The sequence below is a fragment of the Oryzias latipes genome, chromosome 14 (assembly GCF_053564925.1).
Source record: "Oryzias latipes strain Hd-rR chromosome 14, Olatipes_Hd-rR_3.1".
NCBI classification, from domain to species: domain Eukaryota; kingdom Metazoa; phylum Chordata; class Actinopteri; order Beloniformes; family Adrianichthyidae; genus Oryzias; species Oryzias latipes.
The window spans coordinates 17686619-17712554 of NC_136250.1; the positions used below are offsets into that span (position 1 = coordinate 17686619).

The window sequence follows — 25936 nt, forward strand, 5'->3', positions numbered from 1 at the left end:
GATTAGTACCCACAAAATGTATTTTTGATTCTTTATTAATGCACATCTCTAGTATGTTAGAGAACCAAAACTACTGATGTGAATGCGACTAAAGTTTTAAATGCTTTTCATAAAAAATGCTTGTTTTTTTATTTTTGCAGAAGAAAACTGTTTGGAAGTCATCTGGAATGAAAGAAAAACACAAAAACAACATCCGTTATATAAGAAGAACCAGGTGTCTCACTGCTTATTTGAAGGCTGGCCTCACAATAAAACCTCTCAGATGCGGTTAACCACTTAAATCACAACCTGTTGCTAAATTACAGCACAAAAGAGTAGCTGTATATTCTGCAGATTCAACCTTTCATTAAGCATGTGTGGTATGTCAACGATAAAGGCCACGTCATTCTCTCCGCTGTGATTTGACCTTTACAACAGTATTGAAGAAAGAAAGGAAAAAGTCTTAATTTGGGATTGGGTGTAAACATTTTTGGTTCTCTTTCAATTACAGGTACTATTCATTGGTGCCTGATCAATAATAAGGAAATGTGAGCCTGTTGGATTATTTGTTTCCATTTCATTGAAATATATGGTTTACATTGCATATATTGTGTGGAGAGCACTGTTGTAAGCATAGGCCCTGGTACTGTATGCCACTGTAGTCGGTAGGTGTCTGCGCCAAGCATCAACATAAACGTTAGTTTGTTCTCAACAGGGCCTTTGTGATTGGTATTCTAAAAAAACAAGTTCTGGTATTGTTTGGAATCTCATGCCATCTTCTCATTTAAAGCCATATTCCAACATGGGGATGTTACAGGTAAACAGCACCTCAAGATGTCTTCTGGATTTGCAGTGAAGATTTCCAGTAGGATTTGGCCAGTTGCTCCCTAACGAACAATCCATAATGTCACTGCAGAGGGATATTTAAACGAGAATCTGCCACCATTGGTAATCCCATGTCTCAGCTGTATGGATCTTTACTCTCCAAGATGACATCGCTTGTCTCCTCTGAGCAGAGTTTCTCAGAGACCACCTCCAGAACTTGGCAGTGGAGAGAATAGAATGTCCTGCCAGCAGACATGACTTCAGCCCCTTTGAAAACTCGTGGGATCATCTTGGGCAAGCAGTCAGCGCCAGAGTGACCAACACAACCTTTTTGAGCAGTCTTGTAATGAATGTGAGTTGGTGAATGGGATACGCTCCCACAGCAGTGTGTGAGCAGAATGGTGACTAAAGCAGAAGTCGGAAGTGCCAAGCTTTTGTAGCTGTGTGGTTCTTCTTCATACTACGGAGATTTAGGTTTGTTAAATGAATAGTTGGTTGTGTTTCTAATGTGTCTTGCTTTCTCAAGTTTTAACCATTTACAGGTAACCAAACATCACATTTAATCAATAGGAGAATAACTTGTTTGGCAGAGAGGATTTGACATTTTTTTAATGGCTACAACTCATATGCTCTACTCTTCTGGTCAGGTATAGAAATGATTGGATCCTGCATATGTGGCACTATTTAAAATGGGTTATTAACATACTATCAATATGCAATAAACAATAATATGTGCAATAATTCTTCTGTACAGACTGGGTCGCTGCAATATTCATATTCATATTTTACTCATATTTCTATTTTTTATATACCTTGTAATTTTGTTGTCTAATTTTAACTTTTAACAGTATTCTATTTATTTATTTTTAAATTTTTTTTTGTTCTTTTTAATTTACCCTGACATGAGAGATGCCAAAGGAAAATTCCGATGTACCGCATGTGCAAACGGCAATAAAACCTTGAATCTTGAATCTATCCAATATTTTTAAAAACAAAAGCATTATTACCTTAAAATCTGCCACAAATTCTTTTACATTTTTTGCTATGTCTCAAATACATAAGAAAACATTAAATTGTAACCTTTTTTATAGTTTTTATAAAAAGATTTTATTGTATCAACTATTTGCGTATCAATTAAAACTTTGCTCCATGTAGGACACCGGTTGGCCTGTAGATGTCGCTGTAGGATCTAATCATCGAATGTAAATGATTGGCGGGCAAACCTCACCTGTACTTTTGTACTAATAGGCGAAAAGTCTGACCAATAATTCAGTATATATGCCCTTAAAAAGACAAATACTCACGGAAAAATAATTAAAAAAGGAAGAAATGATTTAAAGAATGTAGGAGCAACTGGTTACGGGTAACAATATTTAGAATAAAGTGTGTATCCTAATGTATACAAGTTATATGTCAACAACTCAATTGACGTTTTAGTTTGAAATGTCGGCCATGAGCCAGTAAAGTCACCCCAGGCGTATCTAATGTACACTCCAGTGGGCGGGGCTTGAAGCGTAGACTCACACTGGCTGGCTGATCGTCATTCAGCGCTCGCGCGTGTCAGTGGACAGGCTCGCGCTGTGCGTGCCGGGTGACGGTCAGCTCCACAGCTGCCACCGCAAGGAACAACCTGACTGCGGCGGGATCTCTACAGATGTCCTGGGATTACTGTGGGCTTTAGAGCCGTGCCGGGTAACTTTCGGATCGCTGGACGCAGCTTCAATAAAAAAAAAAAAAATATATATATAGATCTTTTTTTTTTCTTTCTGTCAAAGCTCATCTCACCTGTTTTAATTTGGACTTCGGAGAAGAAGAAGGTAGGTTTCCTCCATTTTTTAAAAAGGTGTTTTACGTCTAATGTCACAGTTGTTACAGAGTAGTTTAAGTGCTGGAAAAACTTTCCAACACAAATTTTAAAAAAATAGCTAAAAATAAAGTTTTGGTTATACTTAATGAATAAAACAAAATTATCGATCTTAAATCGTGATGAAGGGGTTTTTACGCCATCGATCATCGAATGTGTTTTTGAATGATCGGTTATAAAATCGTCTTTCCCAGTGACGTAAGAGAGCCGGCGCCATTGATTTGGACTTAAGAGGATGAGTTTGTTCCTTTGGATTTAGTATTGTGTGAAGAAGCTGAGTGACAGATTGAAGCTCGACCCCATTACTGGAGAGCCGTGGCTGCTGCATAATGAAGCTTAGTGGGTGTTGACTGTAAAAACTTTGTTTTGAAACTTTTACAGTCAATAGTGTTGACAACTAAAACGCTGTTGTTGCTATAGGACTCACTCTAAAAGCTCATCAGGGGTTTTAAAAAACAAACACTTTATTGTTCTTTTTTTGTTTAAGGACTACAAGTGATGGAGTGTGGTGTCAGAATTATAGGGAGATACATAAGGCACAATTTATATGTCCCAAGATATTAAGTTCTCACAGGAGTACAGGAAAGACCCATTTGATTTGCTGAAAAATGAACACAAAGAATCTGTGTCAAATCTCTTCCTGCTTAGTGATCTTAAGCAGATCATACTAAATGAAACAAATGATCGGCTCCATATTTGTTCTCAAATTGAAGGTCTTGTCCTAACCTTTTGCATCTGAAAGCTGGCGATGAGGATGGATGCTGACAGCTGAGTGGGGCAGAGTGGGTTGATCCATCACTGCACCATATGGCCCGTTTATGACATACTGTTTAACATTTGGGGCATCCTCATGACTCATGGCATCACCTCGACTCCAACTAGTTTTTTTTTAGACCTAATTTTAAATAGGTCAATCTGAACACTACTGATTTTTTAGGAAATCAAATTTCACCTGAATGGAAGCTCTTCTGCTTCTTCCCATTGCTCAGATTTATTATCAAGACCTTCAGCTATTTTTGACAGAGCATTAAAACTATATTAGTGGTGTGTCACCTTAATGATGTATGAATCTGTGGGCTGCAGGGAATGCAAGGAAACAGTTTGAGGCTACCTGCACATTGCTACTTGCAAAAACGCATTACTCCTGTTGTGCTGTGCAATACTGCCCCCCTTAATTTGGAGAAATAAGATACTGGCGAGACCTAGCCTATTTCTGTTCTTTCATCTTTTTTTTGCTTTTAAATATTTTTCTTTTCACTCTTAGTGTCCCCGGTTTCAAAATAGGCTTTTACCACTACTTGTTTTGATAGCAACACCTACAAATTCACTCTGATGAAATGCTTTCTTTCTCTGTACTGAACATCCCCTTTTCTGTAACATCATTTGTGCTACTTTTTTTTTTTGATTCTGCAGTGCTTTGACTGGCTTTTTGCTCATCCCACAGAAAAGCTATGCCGTGGTGAAGGTTAGTTAACGGATGACACACAGCCTCCTCTCTGATGTTACAGAGTATGTTGTGGGGAAAGTAGGTTACTGGGCCATGTCCTGCAAGCTTAAACTGAACACTAGTCAGAATATTGCTCTAGAGCTGCTTAGTGTGACTGGCCATGCACAAATGGTGTAGGGCTTGCAGGAGCGAACGGGATCGTTTCCTCGCTCTGTCTCTTTAAGAAAATGGAGCGGCGCTCCACGGTGAATAAATGTTGAATTTTCAGCTGATGTAGATTCAGCTGAAGGAAGTGAGCTCTGACCACCAAAAGACAAACAAATGACCAAGACTTAATGGTAATCATCTGTACCAGATGTTGTTTTTAGTGTTTAAGATCCATTTAGAATCTCAAGATGAACGGTTGAGTTTGGGCAATGATTGCAAGCCTGTGACTCCTGTGTAAGGGTTAATTTAGGTAAAAAACAAAAAACCCTGCCTTCGGATGAACGCTTTTGTAATGTTTCTAACTTCTATTAGAAACAATAGAGAAAAAAAAAATCAATTTTGCTGTAGCAATAGATTCTTGAGCGGATGAACAAAACCACACTATGTGGTTTATTTGTACCAATGATTTTGTTTTTTTAGAGAAAAACATGCCATTTTTTCCCCCTTTTATTTAAAACTAAGCTCTGAAGAAAACTAAAGACAATAAGGAAACTTTGTTTACTCAGATTAGTTACTCAGAGATCTATCGTGTTGAATACCAGAAAGACCAGCTGGATCAGTGCATTCAGACAAAAAGGTCAGAGGAATGGGAAACGCTGCAGCAAAGAGATGTTTAACATAATTGCCTTCCCTTTCAGTTTCTAGATTTTTCATGTTCCAGACTTTACATGTCTTTGTTTAAAGTGCTTGAATAATTCCTGCATTAAAGGTTTTATTGGAATGGTAAAAATGGAGTCAGTTAAAGCCACATTTGACTTTATTTTAAAACAAATTTCACTTTTTTGGATCTCCATCACTCTTCTTGTTGATCAAAAAACCTCTTTGATGTTTTTAGTTTGTGTGACTTCCTTGTGGAGAGGGATCCCACAACTGTGTGTGCTGCGGCTGAATGTTGTCTTTAAATAATGCATTTAGCTCTGAATATGCTTCTGACCTTAAACAGGAATAGACAGGTTGCCTAAACACTCCCCAACAACGCTCCTCCTGCAGGCGTCATGGTGGAAACGTTACTCATCAGTCTGTTAACTGTCTTCGTATTTACAAGAATCTTTTCCGCCCAACTTTATCAAAAAAAGACCCATAAACCATGTGGTCGATATGATTTTTCTTCATATATGCTTTACTTCAAGAAGTTCCCTTTAAATTCATTAAGAAATATGAAGAATTTTTAAGAATTACATTCAATATTCAAGATAATATATGTCCTTTGTGTAAACACAATATTAAACCCAGAAACCTCTTTTTTGTAAATTGGTTAATTTTTGGCAGCATTTACATGATTGACTTCCAACAAAAGAAAACATTCATTTGTTCATGAATAATTACATGAACACATGTCATTGGTTTCTATGACATATTCAATTCTGAGGTAACATTTTTTTTAAATTGTAAATGTCATTTTTTGAAACTGAGCCCCAATTTTATGTGGTTTGAAAATGAAAAAAAACTGGAACATAAAAAAAGCTATAATGTATTTGTTTATGTAAACTAATGCATGGTTTTTGGTCGTTGTTTTTATTGCTTAATTCTATTGCACGTTGAATTTGGATTCTGTTGTTTACTGTTTGGTTTTTGTTCCAATTTTAATTTTAGGGAGGTCATATTTGCAAAATAATTTGTGATATTGAGTAACTACATGTTCTGTGACTTTGGACATGTCAGTAAAGGGAAAAAAAGTCTTTGTATTTTTAAAAAGAGGTGGATTTTTTCCCCACACTTGCCATCCAAAGTCGTAGCAGTCCATTTTTAGTCTCTGTACTTCTTCTTATTTGTCCTCCTCCGTGGAGCTTTGTTTGCCTCCGACGTCTTCTGCACATCATCCCTCGCTCATGTTGAGATCCCATTGGTCCTTGAAGTCAGTGGTGTTTTGATGTGGGCTGAGATCTCTGTGACCCGATAACAGCTTTATCTTCTGCAGACGAGTAAACTCTTCTCCTTTTTGCGCATGAGAGCTAGTTTAGATTTCTCTCTTCATAGTATAGTGCTAAATAAACGTCCATAGTATTTCAAGTTTTAGCCGCCTCCCATGTTCTAAAGTAACAATAGCCCGGCCAATCTAATTTCAGGGTGATGCATTTCTCACTAGATGAAGATGTTATAGAGCTATATTAGTGCTGATCAATGTGTTTTAGCAGGAAAAGGTTTGGTTTGTCCAAACTTTACACTGACAGATACATGAGTGAACTACAAGAAATAAATGAACTTCTTTAAGTCAGATAGTGTCAGAAGCTGCTGCTGTAAAATCTTTGCAAAATCAACACGATTGCTTTAAGCAAAGAACACATATATTCAGATAATATATAAAAAAAAATGGAGTAAGCTCTTAAAATATTTAGAAATATCAAATATTTGATAGTAGGATTAAGATATGCTTATTACTGTCTAATCTTATGCATTATCTAATTTTAATTAAAAAAAGTCTGTCAAGTTAGAATTAAAACATTTAAAGTCCTCCTCCATTCATCTTTTGATCTATTGTAAAAGTGTTCCCAGTCATCTTTCATTTATGATTATGTTGTTTTAGGCAAAATCAAAAAACCTGTAGCGTTTTCTAGGACATAGTTTCTGCAGAGCGACAGTAGTTCATTAAAACTTCAACTCTAAGTTGTGGGCATAACTGTTGGTGTGATGCACCCCCGCCCCCCCTCCTGTCACTCATCACTTAGAACTGTTGTTTACACACTCTCTGGCTAGCTTACAGCCCCTCACACCCCCTAACCTAACATTACCACTGTTACAAAAATGCTTGAGCTACATTGGAACTATATAACCGTATAGTTTTGAGCCAGATACCAGCAAGGACGAGGAAAACAAAGATGGACGTGGATCTATTTGTCTGCAAGTAGGGGCATCAGAATGGAGCGGAGCAGGGAGCTCATGGCCAACCCAATGTATCTGACTCCAGTGTATTCTGTGTAACAAATATGATCTTTTTCAAACCGCAATGTTTTGGCCGCTTTTGATTTACAACAATTTGAATAAAGAAATACACAATTTTGAGCTAAAGCTTTTTATATATTTCCTCCACCATCAGGAAAATGCCATAAAAAAAGGCAAAATAACCAAAAAAAAAACATGTTTTTTTGGAGTGGGTCTTTAATAGTCACCCATTAGCCTTTTGTTGTTTGAATAACTTTGAAAAAGCCCTATAATTCTTTATTGTTTGTTTTTAAAGAAGCTGATCAGATCATATGTGGTTGAATACAGGGCAAAACGGCCACTGTGAAGAAGAGCAGGATGTTCTCTCTACAGAGCACATGGTGAAGAGGTTACACAGCTGATTCTCTTCCAGTGGAGCAAGGTTTAATCCTTGTCCTTGACGATCTGTTCTTTGTGCGCATGATCCTGCTTAAAAAATATGTTTTACGGATGCAGATTTCTGCCTCTCTCTGCTCCAAAATACAATCAATTTAACTGGCCAGATCTTTGCCTCTGAGGCTTTTAATAATAGAAGTCACTCATTAACTGAAACAACAGAAGCTAGATACTTAGGGCTATGATTCTAAAAGAAATGTTCTTTCTGGTCTTTCCCTTGTTTTAATGGGGTCTTGCAATTTTGATTCCTTCGCAATATTTTTGCTGAGAACAAACTCCTTGTTTGTGAGCTATATTTAGACAAATGCCAAATGCGTGGTGTGAGCATCTGTTGCTTGAGGGGTTCATTTTCCTTTTGCTGTAGGCAATAGGCCTGACTTGGTAAGGTAGTGAGAATATTTACTGTATAAAGCAAACATTAACAGATAAAATAATGTAGGAACTCTGTGAAATCCTGAAGGAAGACCATAAATAAGCTGTCAGTTTGCTTCACGCAAAGAGTAATCCTTCATTTATAATGCTGGTAATCATTTTTAACATTTACTTCTTCTATTGATGGTTATGGAAATCTGCTCAGCCTATCTAATCCATCGAAACAAAGTGCTACTACTGAATTTCATGATTTGGTCTGTGCAGGTTTAGGGCGAAAAAGCACTATCGCCTTCTGCAAAATGAAACTTAAGAAAGCCTTAGATTCACCCTGTCAAGCTCTGCTGGGGCTATAGCATGTAAACACAAATCTCTATTGTGAAATGACAGCCTCCTCACAAGTAAGCTCCCGACTCTTTTCCTCTCCTTTTAGTTTTGTGAAATACCAAAAAAAAAATAAGATTGAGAAGAGTATCATAGCAAATGCTGTAGCCACAACAGAGGCTAGATAGTTACTTCAAACAAGGACCCCCCTCCCCGGTTTATACTGTGTCGTTAGCCTTCATTCGTCATGGAACAGTTTGTTTCAGAAGTAGAGCTTCATCTTTGCAGATGACTTCTGAGACTGTGACGGGCTTTCATATCACTTCTTTTGACCTTGGAACTGTGACAGACAAAACGTTCAGCCTCCTTTATGTAACATCCTCCACAGACGTCATCATCCTCACTGCTGCTGCTGATCTCTTGCTCCGAAGCCCACAGTTATTGTCCTTAGTAGCTTCAGGCTTAGATCTATTGCGACTTGATTAATATATTAAGCTTCACAGAAAAATGGTTAAATTCCTCTTATTTCCTCCTCTTAGATCCTAAGAAAGGAAACTATCTACTGTAAATGGTATTAGAGAATCTCTCAATGACACTAAATCCGTTTAAAAAGATATTTTACTGCAAAATATTTTAGCTTCCATTGTTCACATGACTGCTGCAAAGTTATAAACTCTGACTGAGCATGTTTACGTCTGTGTGTACGTCTGGTAAACATCGGTGATTTACGTGACGTTCAAATAGCCATCATTTTCTCAGAAGAATGCGTCGCTGGCTACAAGTAATGCAGACAAAGAAACAAAATGACTCCACCATATTCCTGAGCCCAGCCCACATATGTGTGTGACCTAGATTTGATTCAGATCTTTAGTTCAGGGTGTTGGCTGCGTGTGCATTACGGTATTGTTTGTTTTTGAAGAGACAAGTACACACAACACGAGCATGTCAGGCCAGATGCCTGAAAGAGCACTCCCACTCTGCCATAAGTATCCTACAATCTATCTTTTCAACAAAGCTTTTATTCTGGATGAAGCCTCTCACATGCTACCTCCTTTTTGTTTTGTTTTTCTAATCAGGTTTCTCTTTTGTTAACCAAAATCCAGGTGTTGTTCTAACGTGAAGCATAAATGGGCCTTTTTTTTTTGCCAAACCTATTGGGAAAACGTAATTCCGGTATTCGAAGGAGTCTGAATAACCGCATTTTTGCACTCAGTGATTTAGCCGTGATTAGATGATCAAATATTGCTGTAGTGAATCATATCTGCACTTCCCTGTCAGCTGTAGTCTCTTTTTATCGTCTTATTCAGCTGTCGCACATGAGAAATGTAGAGTCATGTGTGGTAGAGCAACTGTAGTTTGTTTTAACAAATTAAATTGAGGCATTTTTATTTATTATTATTTGTTTAAATAGCAAAAAAAAAAAAGAAACGCGTGGAATTAATAATCCTACCAAATATTAACAATATTTTATTCATAAATTAATTTTTTATTCTAAGTTAAAAAAACAAGGAGTCTATGTCTTCAATTCAGTCAAATATAGTAGGTTTGTGTTTGTGTTTCTGAATAGAATATAAATCATGTATTATTTTACTGTCTGTTTTCGTCTTAAAACCTTGAATTTGACTACACAGAAAGCTTTTTTGGCAGAAAAGGGGTTGGAAATATGAAAGACAGTGTTTCATAACAGGGAAAATGAAACAGCCACACATAGGAATGGAGACATAAAGTCATTTTTTCCACGGACTCCTCTAAAAAAAGCTATTAGAGCTCACTTGAGAGTGTGTGCATGAGTGAACAGTGTCTTTTGGTTTTACAAACACATCAAAATGAAGTTAGACCTGCACGACGTTATTCTGTTTATTAGACCCAAATGTCCTTTCTGGGGTAGTGGGAGCAAATCCGTAGCCTTTCAGTTTTTCCAGCCCAGGAATTTAATCAAAAAAATGTTTCTTGCCATTTTGGCCTGAGACAGGGGTGAAAACAAAGAGCTGCATTGCCCTTTCCACTCATGCCCTAGAATTGTGACCCACATTCTTTGCTCACACAGTGCCTTAGGTAATTGCATCTTTTCCTGAGTAGCAGCAGACAATAACAGGCCTGGAATAATTTAGCGATTCATTTGGAATTGTTAAAGGAATATAATTATGAGAAAATTTGAGAGTAGATTCACCTGGTGAAAGGAGGTTTGTTTTATAGGCCGTTTTGTAAGAACGTGGCCACCCACAATGAGTCTGCATGTAATTACAAGGCTCTGGAATCATTTTAAGATACCTTTATTGAATGTTCAGAGACACAAGAGGGATAAACTCATTTCACCATAAAATATGACTAATGAGCTTTTGAGAAAATGGGTTTTACATTGAGTATAAAATCAGTTTAAAGTAGCATTTCCCTTCTAAATTCTTTAATCAGATAAAGTATTATGCGCTGTGTGTGAACTGATGTAGATTTGACCAAGAAGGAGAGTGGGTTTCCTCTTTTCTTTCTGTGCACAGCAGGTGAGCATGTGTTCAACTTGGTTATGATGTATGGAAGCAATTCTGTAGCATAATTAAAAATAAATGTCAAAACCAGACAGGCTTTTTCATTTTCAAAATGAAGCTGCATTTCTGACTCAAAATTAAAATGAAAAAGCATTCCTTCAAAATGCTTTTTCATTTTCTTCTTCAACACTGCTCATTCTGTCACTTAATTAAAATGATAAAGAAAATGGTATTTGACATTTCGTTTTCAAAAAGTTCTCTGGTAAATGTGTTGGATAATTCATTTAGAAATGTCTAATTTGACAATTAAACTGGATTAACAGAAATGCTTTTTAATTTTCAAAATGAAGCTGCATCAAATGTCTCATTTTGAAGCATTTTGAAGTATTGATTTTTCATTTTAATCTTGAGTAATTTGATGCAGTTACATTTGAAAATTAAAAAGCATTTCTGTTAATCCAGTTTAATTGTCAAATTAGACATTTCTAAATGAATTTTGCTAGACATTTACCAGAAAACTTTTTGAAAACGAAATGTCAAATACCATTTTCTTTATCATTTTAATTAAGTGACACAATAAGTGGAGTTGAAGAAGAAAATGAAAAAGCATTTTGAAGGAATGCTTTTTCATTTTAATTTTGAGTCAAGAAATGCAGTTACATTTTGAAAATGAAAAAGTTTTTCATGTTTTGACTTTTATTTTTAAATATGCTACAGAATCGCTTCCTTAATGACGGAGTTGTCCAGTGACAAGAGTTCAAAGAGTCTAAGGGTTCAGCTGTTGCCCAGGGAAGGATTAGCGTGAAGCTGTTGTTTGGTTGAGAAAGACAATACTTACAGCTCAGCACCACAGAGGAAACCTTTTTTTAAAGAGATCCTCACTCTTTGGCTACTTAATAGAAGAAAATACTGTACAAAGCCAGCATGTCCAAATTCAAGTTTCTTTATGGTTGAAAAGGGCCAAAGGTTGTAATTATTTTGATGCATCCTCTCTGATTTACCTGATGAGAAATGTCTTAAAGTGGGTTTGAGAATGTCTACATGAGGGGAAAACTATGAAACCATCTGGTTTGGTTCTTGCAAGGAGAGCAGGTCCCGCTTATAAGATGTTCTTCTGATAGGTGACAGCGTCAGTGGTCAGAACAACCACTATTACTTTTTCTTTAGTAAGTTATCTATTAAATCGACATACTGGAGTCCAGGACATACTTCTGCATATGATATGAGACTTTTATCAACATATATCTGCAACTCATATCTACTATATTACTGGTAGGTTTTAAATTCCAGTTGTATTTGGAGAAAGTTCACTTTTCAATATTCAAATTCATAGTTAAAAGATTTATCTCTGTGTGTTTAAGTAAAAAAGGTTATGTGTGAGCTGATTAATATCCAACAAACAAAAAGTGAAAAAATCTCCTGGTCCAAAAGGAATGATGGACATAGCTGTCTTGGCTAGAGCCAAGACAGCAGACACATATTGTTACCATGGGAACGCAGAGGGAACAGCCGTGCTGGTCTAATTAATGACAGCCAGTGCTTCAGCAGGCGGCCGCAATGACATCATCAATACCGGCACCGCAGATGTCGCTTGGGGCGATATGGCTTAATATCTGAGTAATTAAACAAATGATCCCCCCCCCACCCCCCCTTTTACACCAGTGGAAGAGCAAACAATCTGGACTGAGGTGCAGAGGAGCACGCAGAAAAAACAATAAGCATTTATTATTATGCTCCATCACTGCTTATGAGCACAAAATGTCATCTCATTACCCAATAGCATGACCTACATAAAAGAGCAGAACTAATCTCCATGTAGGCGGATGGTGAATAATGCAGTGAAATGTGGGAGAGCTTTATGAATCTTAGATGTCTCATACTTGTTGCTCCCTGGCACATCCTTAGTTTCATTGAGAGTGAAGCTGTGTCATTGCTGGACATTAAACACTGTTTTAGGTAACATTTTATTCTAAATACAATGTAATAACTGAGTTATTAACAAAGTAGAAATTAATTGAAAACGACATCATGTTTTTTTTTTTTTTTGCTCCAAAAAGAAAGCATATTTCTTATGATTCTCTTCTATTGTTTTATTACTGATTGACCAAAACTGTCCTGTGTCAATGTTTCCCAGTCTTATCGTTTTAAATACCAGACTAAAAACATTTTGACCTGTCAAAACCTTTTCAAATCCACCAGAAATTACAATTCCCAGAGCCCCACCCCTTTACATTTGGCATCATTGAGAAGCCCTAAAGTTTTCAGTAGAGTTAATTCAGTAGTATGTAGTGGTTGGGAGGTATTCAGGTTTAGAGATGTCTTCTAAAGAGGACACATTTGCATTGCTGGTAGTCGTGAGGTTATATGCACTGTAGGGGAGCTGTGCACAGAGAGCGACAGTGCTGAACGAATGGAAGCCAAAGTATGACCTATCCATTAGGGAACCTGGGATGCCCTGTGGCTGCGCTGTGGTTCCTGTTGAACTGTAACAAGGTTCTTAGACTGAAGCAATCCAAGGCGACACGGTAAAGATTCACAGACTACATCATGCTGTGTGCTTTTTTTTGGATTTAGTCTAAATTGAGTTATTGGCAGGTGTTGTGGGCTCTTATTTATGAGTCATCTGAGAAAACGAAAGCAAATTTTTTTTTTTACTTTCTTCTTGGTGCGTTTCAGCTGTTCTCTCTCTGTACTTGCCTTGTAAGTGAAATTCATTAAAAAATCTGGCACAAATTGTCAATCAACAATAATACTGACTCAATTTTTGTCCATTTTCCGATATGGGGAAGTTCTAGTTAGCACTCATTTGTCAGGTAAAGGCTTTTAGTTGATCACAAGAGTGCTTGTTTATGATTTTCTCTGCCTGATCTTTCAGTGGACTAATGATCAGGGTGTTACCAAAACTTGCCTGGCAACACCTAAGCTTAATTTACTTTTCATCAGTTAGCAGATGCTTTTTCTCCAAAGATATTTTACAGTTTTGCCCAAGGTCACAATGAACATTAATTCTGGGAACTGAACCTGTGACCAACAAATCAACCGATCCACAGCCACCCCACTCTACCTCCATTAACTCAAACAGATGGGGAACAAAATGACAAGAAAGCAAAGAGTCATCTAATTGTGGGTTTCACAGTCAGTATCGGTCGACCAATCAACCTAAGATGATTTGAACCATGGGAGCAACCATATGAGGAGAACGTGCAAACTGCACACAAAAAAAATAATCCACCAATTTTTCTTACCGTCCGTTAAATATCTGACCTCTGTGCTGTGTTGCAGTCATTTTTAATTCTGTCAGTAATTGTGTTGTGAAAATCTCTTATTGAACTAAGCTTCGATGAATCACAAGCATTCATTTGCTCCTTGGCTTTAATTCACTCTAAGTCCATAAATGATTTCTCAGTCGACATCAAGAACCATCAATGGGTTCACTAAAATAGCTGCGCTATGTGTTCACTGTAAATTGTGACTTGAGATGTTAATTTAAATAACGCTGACATCAAAACTTCACAGGCGTGGAGATTAAGTTTAGATACAGTGTCATAAAACTTTGGTCTGTAAAAATTAGACTCAGCTGTAAAAATGATACTTTTGCTTCTTTTTTTCTGTATTGATTGAACACCTCTTTTTTATTTGGATATATTTATTCTATATCTTTTTTTATTACTAGTCATACCTTTACAATTGAGGAACATTACTAAAGAAAAAAAATAACCCCTAAAATTAAAGTTTTTTTTGTCTTCATTCAACCTATTTTTTACATGTAATGTTCACTTTTACATGAATATGTTCTTCTGACTGTTGGAAAGTGATGTACTTTAGGTCTTTAACGTAAAATGTAACAATAGGTACATGAAAGTGTTTTTCTGGCTTTTTGGGTTTCCTTTGTTGTCATTAGTTTGTCACAACTGGATTTCCTTTTTCATAGAACATAATAGAATGTTAACCTATTTCGATCTGATTATTTCATTTTTTAGTTTTAAGTTGGGGAAATAAAATATTAAAGTAGGTAAATAAGACCACTTAGATGGTTCTTTTCTAAAAAATTTGTTTGGTTCAGGTCAGTGCAGTAAACCTTTTTTAGTTACAAACTTTATGTTTACACCCTTATTCTACAGTATTTTTATTAAAATTTTGTCAGTCTTGTCTCACAGTGATAAAGGTCCTGGTTAAAATCCCACCTGGGTCCCTTCTGCGTGGCGTTTGCACGTTTTCTCCGGGCACTCTGACCTCCTTCCACAGTCCAAAAAAATGCTTCACAGGTTAATTTTTTATTCTAAAAATAAAAAGGAAAAATATATGGTGGAATGAATCTTTGCTTTTTGTATTTTTTTTCATCTGTTTGAGTTAATGGAAGTAGAGTGTAATGTGAGTGGCTGATTGTCTCTATGAGGCCCTGTGATGGACAGGCAAACTGTTCAGGGTGTATCCCACTTTTGCCCAACAGTAACCAGTAAGTTCCACTTGACCCCGTTTGGGACTAAGCAGGTACAGAAAATGGATGGATGGATGGATATATTTACATCTTATACCTTTAGCTCACTCATGGACCATTGTCTGGTGTCCACTAGATCAATTTACCAATAACTATTTTGTAAACTAAATTAACTCTAAACATTTTGCAGGAGTAAATTCTTACCTAGAATGTCAAAACTTGTTTCTTGGGACAAAATCTTGCCATTTCAATTTTTTTATAGATTTATGTGGTTGAGGCTGTTTTGTTGTATTAATAGCAGAGAGACTTGTGTAAAGTAAATTTATAAGATGCTGTTTTTTTATTTTCAGATTTCTCATTTCAATGTTATGTCATAGAAATAAATTAATAAGTCTATATTTAAAAAGTGATGCCCAGCTTTTCCATAAGGAATTTAAATGATTTACCTTGTGGCATATGGGATGTCAATAAATAAACAATTATAAAACAGGGAAAGATATACTGGTACCTCTTTGTTTATCCAGGATATGAACACTTTTGAATGTATATTAGTTTCAGTAAATGTTCAGTGTGATTGTCACATTGTTGTAATTGTTTTCCGTGTCTATTCGTCCAGCCATCCAAAGATTTCTTTTTTTTTTTTGCTTAATGTATCCGTTTTTGGGGGGCGAGAACTGTAGCTTAGCCTAGCGTTCACAGAGTGAGAGACTGTCACATGTATTAAATTATGTTTTTGTTTTATTCTTTTAAGATCTTGCAATGTAAATCTACTTTACTGAGTGGAGCCATACACAAACTCAGGATTTCTGGATGTCTTTTTTACTGACAAGCACAGTTCCCAAATTTGATTTAACTCAAGGAAACTGACCCTGTTTGCAGAGGGAATTGTAATTTGATAGTTGTACCTATTAGCCCATAAAGTATCTGTTGTGTATCTGTACCTGATGTATCTGTTATATGCACAGTGGTACTAAGTAGGTGTTCAAGGGAGCTTCATCTTATTCTAAGTTCCTTTTTTTAATCCTTTCAATAATTCCCTTTCATGATGCCCTCTCAATCCCATCTGTATGGATTTCTCAGACTTTGAGAATACTTTTACTCCACACTCAGGATGTATGCATACCTGTGACCTTTCAGAGTAGGTCATCTGGCAGGCTGGGCTGACTTACAGCCTTTCTAAACAGTGTGCAGACTCCACCCAACGATGGCGCTTTGGCATGTGCCAGCATGGCGCTGACATACTTTTTATGTTTAACATGGCAAAGTGGAAGCCTCACATTGAAGCAGCAGGAAGGTTTTAATGAAAACCTGGCTTAAAATTTTACAATTTTTATTTTCATTTTTATTTGGTTGGTTGCATTTAGTTCTTAATGTGGAGTTTAGTTTCTTCATAATGAAAAATATTGTTCTGGAAACAAATTGTGGATCTTTTCACTTCTGGGATACACTGTTTGACTAGTGAATCATGGGAATTAGTGACACATCTGTGGCAACCTTTACAAATTCATAATCAAAATTGACTTGACCTTGAGTGCCCAGAAAGGCGCCTTATAAATAAAATGTATTATTATTATTATTATTATTAAAATTGTGAAATATATTTTTGCTTTCTATGTTCTATCTTCAGTAACATTCCAAATTTAAAATGTAACTATAAAAATCCTGTAAATATAGCTAAGGCTCTGGAAGTAAAGTCTGGTTAATGCACTTCACTTCTTCCTAAAACTGACGGCCTGCACCCTCTGAGGAATTAAATTTGATTAGGACCAATTCAGCAACTGCTTCCTTTTGCAGTCAATATGTTGATTCTATTGGGCTTGACATATGTGTACCGTTGTAAGCGTAACTATCAATTACGACGTCCAAGTGAAAATGCTACCGTTTAATCCCATTCAATTGTGAGCTTTATTTACTATTTAGATACACATGGATGGTAATTTTGGTTTTAATGTAATAATCTATTAATTAATCATCCGACACGTAATCTGATTATATTCTGAGTCCGGTTGATTTGTTTTAATCATTTGTTGAGCAGATTTGTTAAATTTCTATCTCATATATGAGATGAATTCATATTCATTGTTGGATTCTCTTGGTTTGTTATCTTTTTCTAGAGAATCCTGCTTTCAGTTCAACAGGAATGCCCAAATGTGACTTTTAAACGAATTTAATGATTTATAAAGAAGCTATGCTGCTACTTACTTGGGCAATACTGGATTTAATTGTGTCTGACCAAAGTTCTTAGAGAATATAGAGTAAATTTGAGCTTTCGTTTCCCAGCTAATGACTGTAGTGTTATCATTTCTCCTACCAGCAAGCCAGGCAAAAAACGATGGCTGACCCACATTTGGAACTCCATTTGAGGGGAAAGGTAACAGGAAGTTGTAAAAGAAAAAGAAGAAGAAAAGAAAAACAAAGGAAGTGCATGGGGAAGTCGTCAGAGAAAAACAAAAGTCTTCTCGTTCTTGTTTTGCTGATTGGTTGAAATGTGTGTCACAGGTTATTTTCCTTAACAGGTGTCTTTGAAACTTAAAATACACTCTTACAGAAAAGAGGCAGCACTTATGGTAGGTCCCCTTTTATGTCCGACTTCTTTAAAAATACCAGCACCATATTATTTCTTATATAAATTTACTCCTCATTTTAACCCATTTTCAAGGACTTGCTCGTGCTCTTGCTGCTAAAGGTTACCCCCTCGAGCGGACTCACAGAGGTTACTCATGTAAACAGTGCTGTGGGGACATTTAAAGTGCGTTACTTATGCATTAAGCGCGTGTTTGAGATTACAATCTGCCCCCTAATGCTGGCCACCGCTGCTTTCCTTCGCTCGTGTCGCTCAGCCGCCGCTCCTGCTGCTGCTGGCGTCGTTAGCCTGGTATTGAGCTACCAGCTGACCTACTTTCTCCGCCGCCCGCTCCTGTTTACAAGCCTCCGCGAGGATGTGGAGTACAGTGGCCGGACCGGGGAAACCGACATAACTCGGCGCTCGCGCTCACCACACCGGGGTAAAAATCTTAGCACCCGCTCACGGCGGGTAAGACTGAGCGGACGATCGCTGAGAAGATCAGCGCTTAAACTTAGGAGCTGTTATGCAATTTAACGATTTCAGTCTGGTCAGTCGGAGGCTGCCACCAGAGCTCGGCTACTATACTAATCATTACTAAAAAAGAGATAGAAAAGATGATTAAACTTGAAATCCGATCTGCTTTTTTACCCGGACTGTCGTTATTCAGGTAGGTGAGATTGAAACCTCTCTCCAACTTGTCATAATTCTGCTAGCAGCCTTACATCATCAAAGTTCACGGGTGACCTCTTTTCAGCAAGAAAAGAAAAGTGCATGTGTCATTTTAAAGCGTGCTTCGTCAGCCCGGAGCTCAGAATGCTGACAAGTGTTCCGATCGCATCGATTACGAGGTGAAACCCGTCTTTGTTGTCCTTCGTCTCTTTACTGAAGACAATTATTGCAAATGACAGACTTTCCTTTAGAACGCCTGCTGGAAATCTGTACAAAGTAAATTACTTCTCGGGGGGCGTTTGAGCCCATTTCATGTGTGCGCTTGCAATTATTATGTCTTTTTTTCAAGGCAAGACACTCCACTTTATGAAAGGTTGCACAACCCGCTGAGGATCTGGTGCATAGGCTACATACCTGAGGGTGGTAGAGTCATTCATCGGTGTTCATACGTGGGTGTGCTGTTTGTAGACGACGTTTTGTTTGTGAATGCTGTTTATTGGAAACATAAAGGAACTGCTATTATCCCAATGACCAGTTATGATGAATTGTTTTATATAATTGCAGCTATTTTCGGATTGACTGAAAATCCAGCATTCTTGTCAGACTTCAGACTGTAGAAGGAGTGTAATTTTTCATTTGAACAAAAACTCAATTCATATCTTTACTTCATGGTTCACATCGATTCATAGTCAATATTGGTTCATTTTGAAGAATCTGATCCGATTCACTGACTTAAATGGATCCAGGACATCTTTAGCCAAGACGTCAACCAGTGTGAGTCTGTGATAAATACCTGATACTGAACAGCGCAGGGGAAGTTTTCCAGATTTCTTGTATTTCTAACAAGATACTTAAGACTAAATGAAAGGACGGCTCTGTTGGGTGTGTGCAGGATTGGCACATGGAAAACCAGGGTTCCTTTTTCCAGGGGGTGCGATTAGCTGAAACCAATGTGGATCTTTAGGCAAGACCCTTCACACTACTGCCTACCTATGTAGCCACAGGGGGGCCCAGGTCAGGATCTCTCTGTGCTGGGTGTCTCTATGAAACCCACTCACATTTTAGTTTCATAAAGTTCAACCCACTGTTGTTTCTCCACATCAAAATAATACAAATGGAACATTATTAAAACATTCTACCACACTGTACGGTCACATGTTTGCTAAATTCAAAGTGTTTCCACACATTGGACTGGAATGATGGTTGATCATTTTTTACTGACATCACATGTGTGCTGTCCGCCGGGATAGAACTTAGTCGTTTTTACGTTATAGTTAAATAAACCTACCATACCTCAATTTAAATGCTATTTTCCAATGTCCATTCGATTCAATTTATTTCATTTTGAGATGATTTTATAATGGTACAGGATGATTCAATTAACAATTTGCCTCAGACAGATAGATCTGGTTGGATTGCAGGAACTGTTAATCGATTGAGTCAATTAATCGTCACACCCCTAAAATATAGGTGAAATATTTTGGGGGTTGTGATAGAAAGAAGTCATCAAGGCACTTGGTGAGAAAAGTAAAAAAAAGTGTATTTAAAATTTCTTTTAAATGTATGCATACATCGAGAGAGATTCATTTGATGACCACTGGAGTAAGGTCTGCATTTCTCTTTTTCCTCCCATGCTGTTTGAGAGGGAAATCCTAATGAGGAGCAAAACTGCAAAAAATAAATCAGATGTTGGGTTTGAAACTGTTATACAAGAAACAAAGAATCCTAACAAGAGGTTCTTTGTGGTTCTAATCTGAGCCCAGGACACAGAGTATTTTGATTTTAACAGCTGCAACAGTGGCCTTGAATTTCCAACAGAGAGTAAGAAGTTTAAAAACTCAGACCTTTTGACCTCAGCTTTTTTTTTATAAAGTTGTAAATGAAAAGGATAAAGATAAAAGCTTTCATCTGAAAGTGCAGCATATATGCATACTACGATGCGTTAAAGAGCAAAAACTCATGGTAAAAGGACATTTGTCTGTGTTATGTTAATAATTAACATGTGTTTTATCTTGAGCTTCCAAATGAGAAAGTACACTGAGTATAAAGTGTGTTTGTGTTTAGGTATATATAACTTAACCTCTGCAGGATGTCAGCTGTACAATAATACCAAACATACCACAAGTTGACGTCAAACTAGGCCATAAGGAAGCAACCGCAACTGAAAACAAAGTGTATAATGTGTTTTTCATTGCCTCTTTATATCATAATCTTTATGAAAATAACTGTAATGACCTGTCATCATGCTGGCTCTCCATACAGCTTCTGTACCATTTATTGTTCTCGCATGGCATTCAAAATGGGCCTGCTGGTTCCAAGAAGCTAAAATCCTATAGACTTCTAATGAGAAATAAACAGCTATTACTCAGTCATTTCTCATAATAACCATTCATACCTTATTTTTTTAATACCTTGTTGCTAATACTAATTTTGTTTTCATTATGTCTTTTGTTGTACAAGTTATTCCAGTTCTAAACTGACCAATCAGATGCTTCAGTAAAAGTATGTCTCACATTGAACACTTGAAATGTTTGACAGATTTCAGGTAGTCCGCTTTCAAGTGGTGGGGGTGTGGAGCTTCATCAAGATCACTCCTGATTGGCGAGAATGGTTGCCACAGAAACGAGGACTCTGACTGACCAATCACAGATTAGTGGCGATTTCTGATTTCAACATGGCAACATCCATAGTGCAAAAAATGGTGATTGAATTGACTTTAGTAACACCTTAAAGACCCAGTCCAGTGAAAATATTATTTATTTATTTTTGTAACATGTTCTTTTAGCATTTTTCTTCATAACAGATGACCTATATAAAAGAATGTATGATTAAAACAGAGTATTTCTTAATTCAAGATGTGCTGGATCAGAAAAGCAGATGCTTGAAAAAGCTCAGACTAATGACGCAGTTACTGAATTGGGCGTGCCAAAGTCTCTCTTCCCCAACCCTAACGCGCACCCTGGCCTGCTCGTGCTTATGTCCTACCTCGCCTCTGGCTGAAAACTGGATTGAGCCAATCAATGAGGTATATAGGCTAGAGGTGCTACACTAACTTGTTGTGCACGCAAAGTTGGACGCCATATTGGATAGGTCAAGATGGCGGCTCACTGTTGATACAATTGCACAAACAGTGCTTGAAAAGCAAGGATGTGACTTTTCCACAAGTAAATGATTACTGTCAGCCAGGGCTGCACGATATGAGGAAAACTAGCGGTATTGGTGATTAATATTGCGATAACGAAATAATTTGCGGTATATAAAGAAAGAGCAGGAGGCGAACATCTAACATGAAAGGGCTCTATCTGATTGGTCAACAACGTGAAGGGGTCCATCCGAATGGCCAAATGCATAAAGGGATTTATTTTATTCCTTAAAGGCTTCAAGTTGCCATAAGATTGTTTTAGCACATTTAAGGTAACCATTTATTGCAATTTTTGCTGTCTTTTGCAATATATACATTGCACAGCTTGATATTGCGATAACGACAAATTTGCGGTATATTGTGCAGGCCTACTGTCAGCTAATAAAGGAGAATGTCTAGAGAACATTTTAGGAAGATCTGAGTGAGTTCACTCTCAGAATACTGAATGTTAAGGTTGATCTTGTAGTCTATTCAAAGCCAATGAGCAAAAGCCAAGGCATTAGAGTTCTCACTACTTCCATGTTTTCTGGCAGGACCACCTATCTCTTGTTTTTTGGAGGATGACCCATTGAATTGACTCATAATACTAAGCAGAGGAAAATAAACTAACCAGGATTCCCTTGGTAGTGGAAAGCGAAGACTGCTGGGCATATCCCCCACAGCGGTGTGTTGCGATTTGCTTTAACTCAACAAGCCCTGGCGTGCTTTACAGCGAACACTGTCCGGACCTTACCGCACCGGGCCCATGGACTGAAGTGCTCACTACTTCCTCGCTCCTGTCCGTGGGGCCCCCCGGACTGGTGAAATTGTCTTCCACAGTTCTCAGTCCGCCCCAGGCGTGGACCAGCCCCCATACAATGAGCGCAAGGGGTCTGCGGCGATGTTGGCTACCCATTTTCAAACATGAACCGAGGAGTCTAACAGTGTGTGTAAATCTTAGTATGTGTGTAGATTTGAATACAATCACAGCCATTTATCAGATACGCATTGCGTTTCCTTTATGATGACTATAACAATATTTTTATTTAAAAAAAGTTTGAGATATTGTGCATCTGTTGCATCTTGTACAAAAACATTAACACCATGACCTGGGTCTTAATTTTGTGATGATCAGAGTTTTTTTCTTTTTAGAATTTGTACCATAGTTAAGTATTTTACGGTCAGAATTAAAAGAGTACTCGGAACAATGCCACAAAAAAAATGTTTTTGGTTGGAGTGGGACTTTAAAAGGTAGTAACAGAGTCTTGACAGACTGTAAACTAGATGGGTTCTGTGGTATTGTTAGTATCAGCATTGTAGGTTTAGGGGCATTATGTTCTGAGTTGTTTTTGTTTTGTTTTTGTGAAAAATTAAAAAAGAAAAAATTATTGAGCTTCCATTTTTATAGAAAATATTCCATGATGTTTTATTACCTCAGTGGGTACCAAAATGACTAGACTAGTTTTTGTTGATGTCTTTAAGCCTTGTGTTGATGAAAGGGGCTTTCCCTAATCAAGCATTATTAGACGGATACGTTTATTTATTTATTTTGGCTATTTGAGTCCTTAAAAAAATGACAGAGCAGGGTTGCAACACAGACAAAACCAATGAGAGCAGCACCCACATTAAAAACAGTCTGACAGACTTTCTAGAGGACAAGCCCCATGCAGTCCAATAATAAATATAGTCCTTTTTGGTTTCAATATTGCAATATGTTACAGGTGCTATAATTAATCCACAAATACATCAGTGTGACAGTTTGTGTTTTTAGATAAAGGTTTTTGTGATTAACACACTTTTATTTCAGACTCAGATGTGGTCCATAGAAAAAAGATACAAATACAGTATACATAATAAAAAGTAAAAAGATATAAATTAAAAAGAGTATAATCGCTGTATCCAGTGTTTCCCAGGGCAGAAGTGTAGCGGCATGAGCTTCTTTTGGGATCAGTCAGAGACATGATAATTGAGTTCTTAGATTTGTCCAGGCGTTCCATAAGGCTGTATGTAAGCTTACGCAGTAGTGCTTCACAGGTAGGGATGTGAGCATCCACAAACAGCTGACTGGCTCTGTACCACCTGGGCACCTGTAGCAGAAGCCTAAAAGCATCATTATAGGCCACTAAGAATTTGCGGAATGTCCCACGTCCATAGTTCCACCAAAGAGGGGCCGTATACAGAGGAGTGCAGTAAGCTCTGAACAGCGAACACTTCACTTGAAGAGAACACGTACTGAATTTTTTCATCAGCATGTTTGCCTGAGCATAGAGTTTACAGTACTGTCTCTGAATGTCTCTATCATCCCTTCAATCATCAGTAATGAAATGTCCAAGGTATTTGATAGATGAGGTTTGTTCCAGAGGCGTTCCACAAAGCTTAAAAACAGGAAAGTTTACATTTCTGTCGTCTTTGGTCCTTACAATCATTACTTTTCTTTTGGAGGGATTGTAGTTTATATCAAAGTCTCTGCCATAGTCAGAACAAACTTTTTAAAGTGTTTGTAACCCAGCACTGTAGGGGCTAAAAATGACAAGGTCATCAGGATACATAAGTACATAAGATGATAAAAGGTTTGACATCCAACAACACACCCAGTTTTGCACAGATTCAGATTAGTGGGGGTTGTTATAGTTAGCAGATTGAGCTATATACACCTGTGCCTGTATTAACTGGACGATAGTTTGAATTAAGTTCTGGCTGTCTCCATTCTTTCCAAAGAAATAGTCTTTTTTTTAAATCAGTTGTTTCCTTGGAGTGAGCAGCATAAAATATAATAGAAGCTTTAATCTCCCAGTGGCCAATTTACAGAAAGTTATGATTCTACAAGATTTTTGTTGAAACGCTGGAGTTAGCTGATATAGTTAAAACTTTAGATGTAGATATATCTGTGTAATGTTAGCTGTGATTACTTCAGTTTTAGGATGTTACTTAATGTTGGTAGATAAATGAAAGCAAAGGTTTTAGTTCAGATTTTATTCTCTGCAATATTCCTTTTCAGTTGTGAGTGGTGTCCACAGGCCAGCTTTGGGTAAGAAGCTGTTTCCTCAACATTACAGTGGTAAATAATTTGTTGTTCTTTTTTAATAGAAAATGTCCAGATGTTTTAATGGTTTGTTTTTTGGCTAAACATTCTCACTTTCCTCTATGGCTAGTCTATATTTTCTGGCTTTAGATTCAGGATTGCAGCGTCTGCAGCCTTTTAAGAGAAATCCTTTTATTCTCAGTGGGGCAGCTTTCAGACCGCACTGCTTCAGTCTCGGTTCTTTAGTTTAACTCAAAAGCTCGATATGCCCTAAGCAATAGAACATGGTCAAAATTATTAGCTGTCTGAGTGGACTGTCATTGTTGCACATTCATTCCCTTTAAGAGCGTGTTAACATTAAGTGTTAATGATGAATTTGAACCTCCGTGACTTGTGCTGCGAGTTCAGGTTTTAGCAAAACACTTTAAAAGCTTGAGGGCATGAGTGTAATTAGACGCTGATGTCTTTCAGCTCTGAATTTGGTTTCATTTTACCTGCAGCCCTGCAGGATGAAGACATTCCAGTTATGGCTGCACAGTGACTGAACCCAGCTAACGTTAGGTTATAAATGAACTAATGCCTATATGAATTGATTGGTGCTGTTTATACAGGAAATATAATCTGTATTGATTTGCATGCGCGTATATACAATAGGGTTTTTCTTCATTTTTTTATGAGACATTGTCAGATTGTTAGTAGTCTGCATGGTAGGAAGGAACCTTTCTTGTTGTCTTGTTTGTCTTGATTTTGTCTTAAAAGTGAAACAGAAAAGACTTTTAGTTTTCCTTCAGTAAGAATAAAAATGAAAATGTCTGATGACTCGTATTTGCCTATCCATTTCTATTTTTGAATCATGCAAATAGCGAGGTCAAGCAAATGTGTACATTTGTAAACCAATAGTCGCCGTCTAGTAAATTCAAGATGGTGAGCTAAAAATAAAACGACACCAGCTCATTAGAACCATAAATTGACCTTGTTTGTTTGGGAGTGAAGGTCTGATGAATGAATGAGTTTGGGTGAAGCACCCCGATGCACAGATCGTTGGGTTATGTCACATATGTCAAACTCAAGGCCCGGGGGCCAAATGCGGCCCTCCATGTCATTTTATGTGGCCCCCGAGAGCATAAAAGTTTTTGATTTCTTAAAATAAAAAATAAAAATTGGTGTGTATTTATTCATATCTAGGGGGAATCTGCCTTGAAATATCGGATTGGGCAACTATACATTAGGACTTAAACACTGTCCATATAACCTAACCTGACAGAATCAAATTTAAAAGGATTTATGCTAGAATACTAGCAAACATG

The 25936-nt window shown here is 37.3% G+C and overlaps 1 protein-coding gene across 13 annotated transcripts in view; it reads left to right on the forward strand.

Annotated features, from left to right (window-relative positions):
• Positions 1–2346: 2346 nt before the first annotated feature.
• Positions 2347–25936, forward strand: part of npas2 (neuronal PAS domain protein 2) — a 44607-nt gene continuing 21017 nt past the window's right edge. For 5 of the 13 annotated variants that reach the window (XM_078931283.1, XM_078931284.1, XM_078931281.1 and 2 more), the window contains exon 1: positions 18080–18256. The gene's annotated coding sequence lies outside the window, so the exon portion shown is untranslated. Of the gene's footprint in view, positions 2622–18045; positions 18485–25936 lie in introns of those variants that run through there. The other 8 variants (XM_020708976.3, XM_023962627.2, XM_078931280.1 and 5 more) reach the window with 5 other exon arrangements.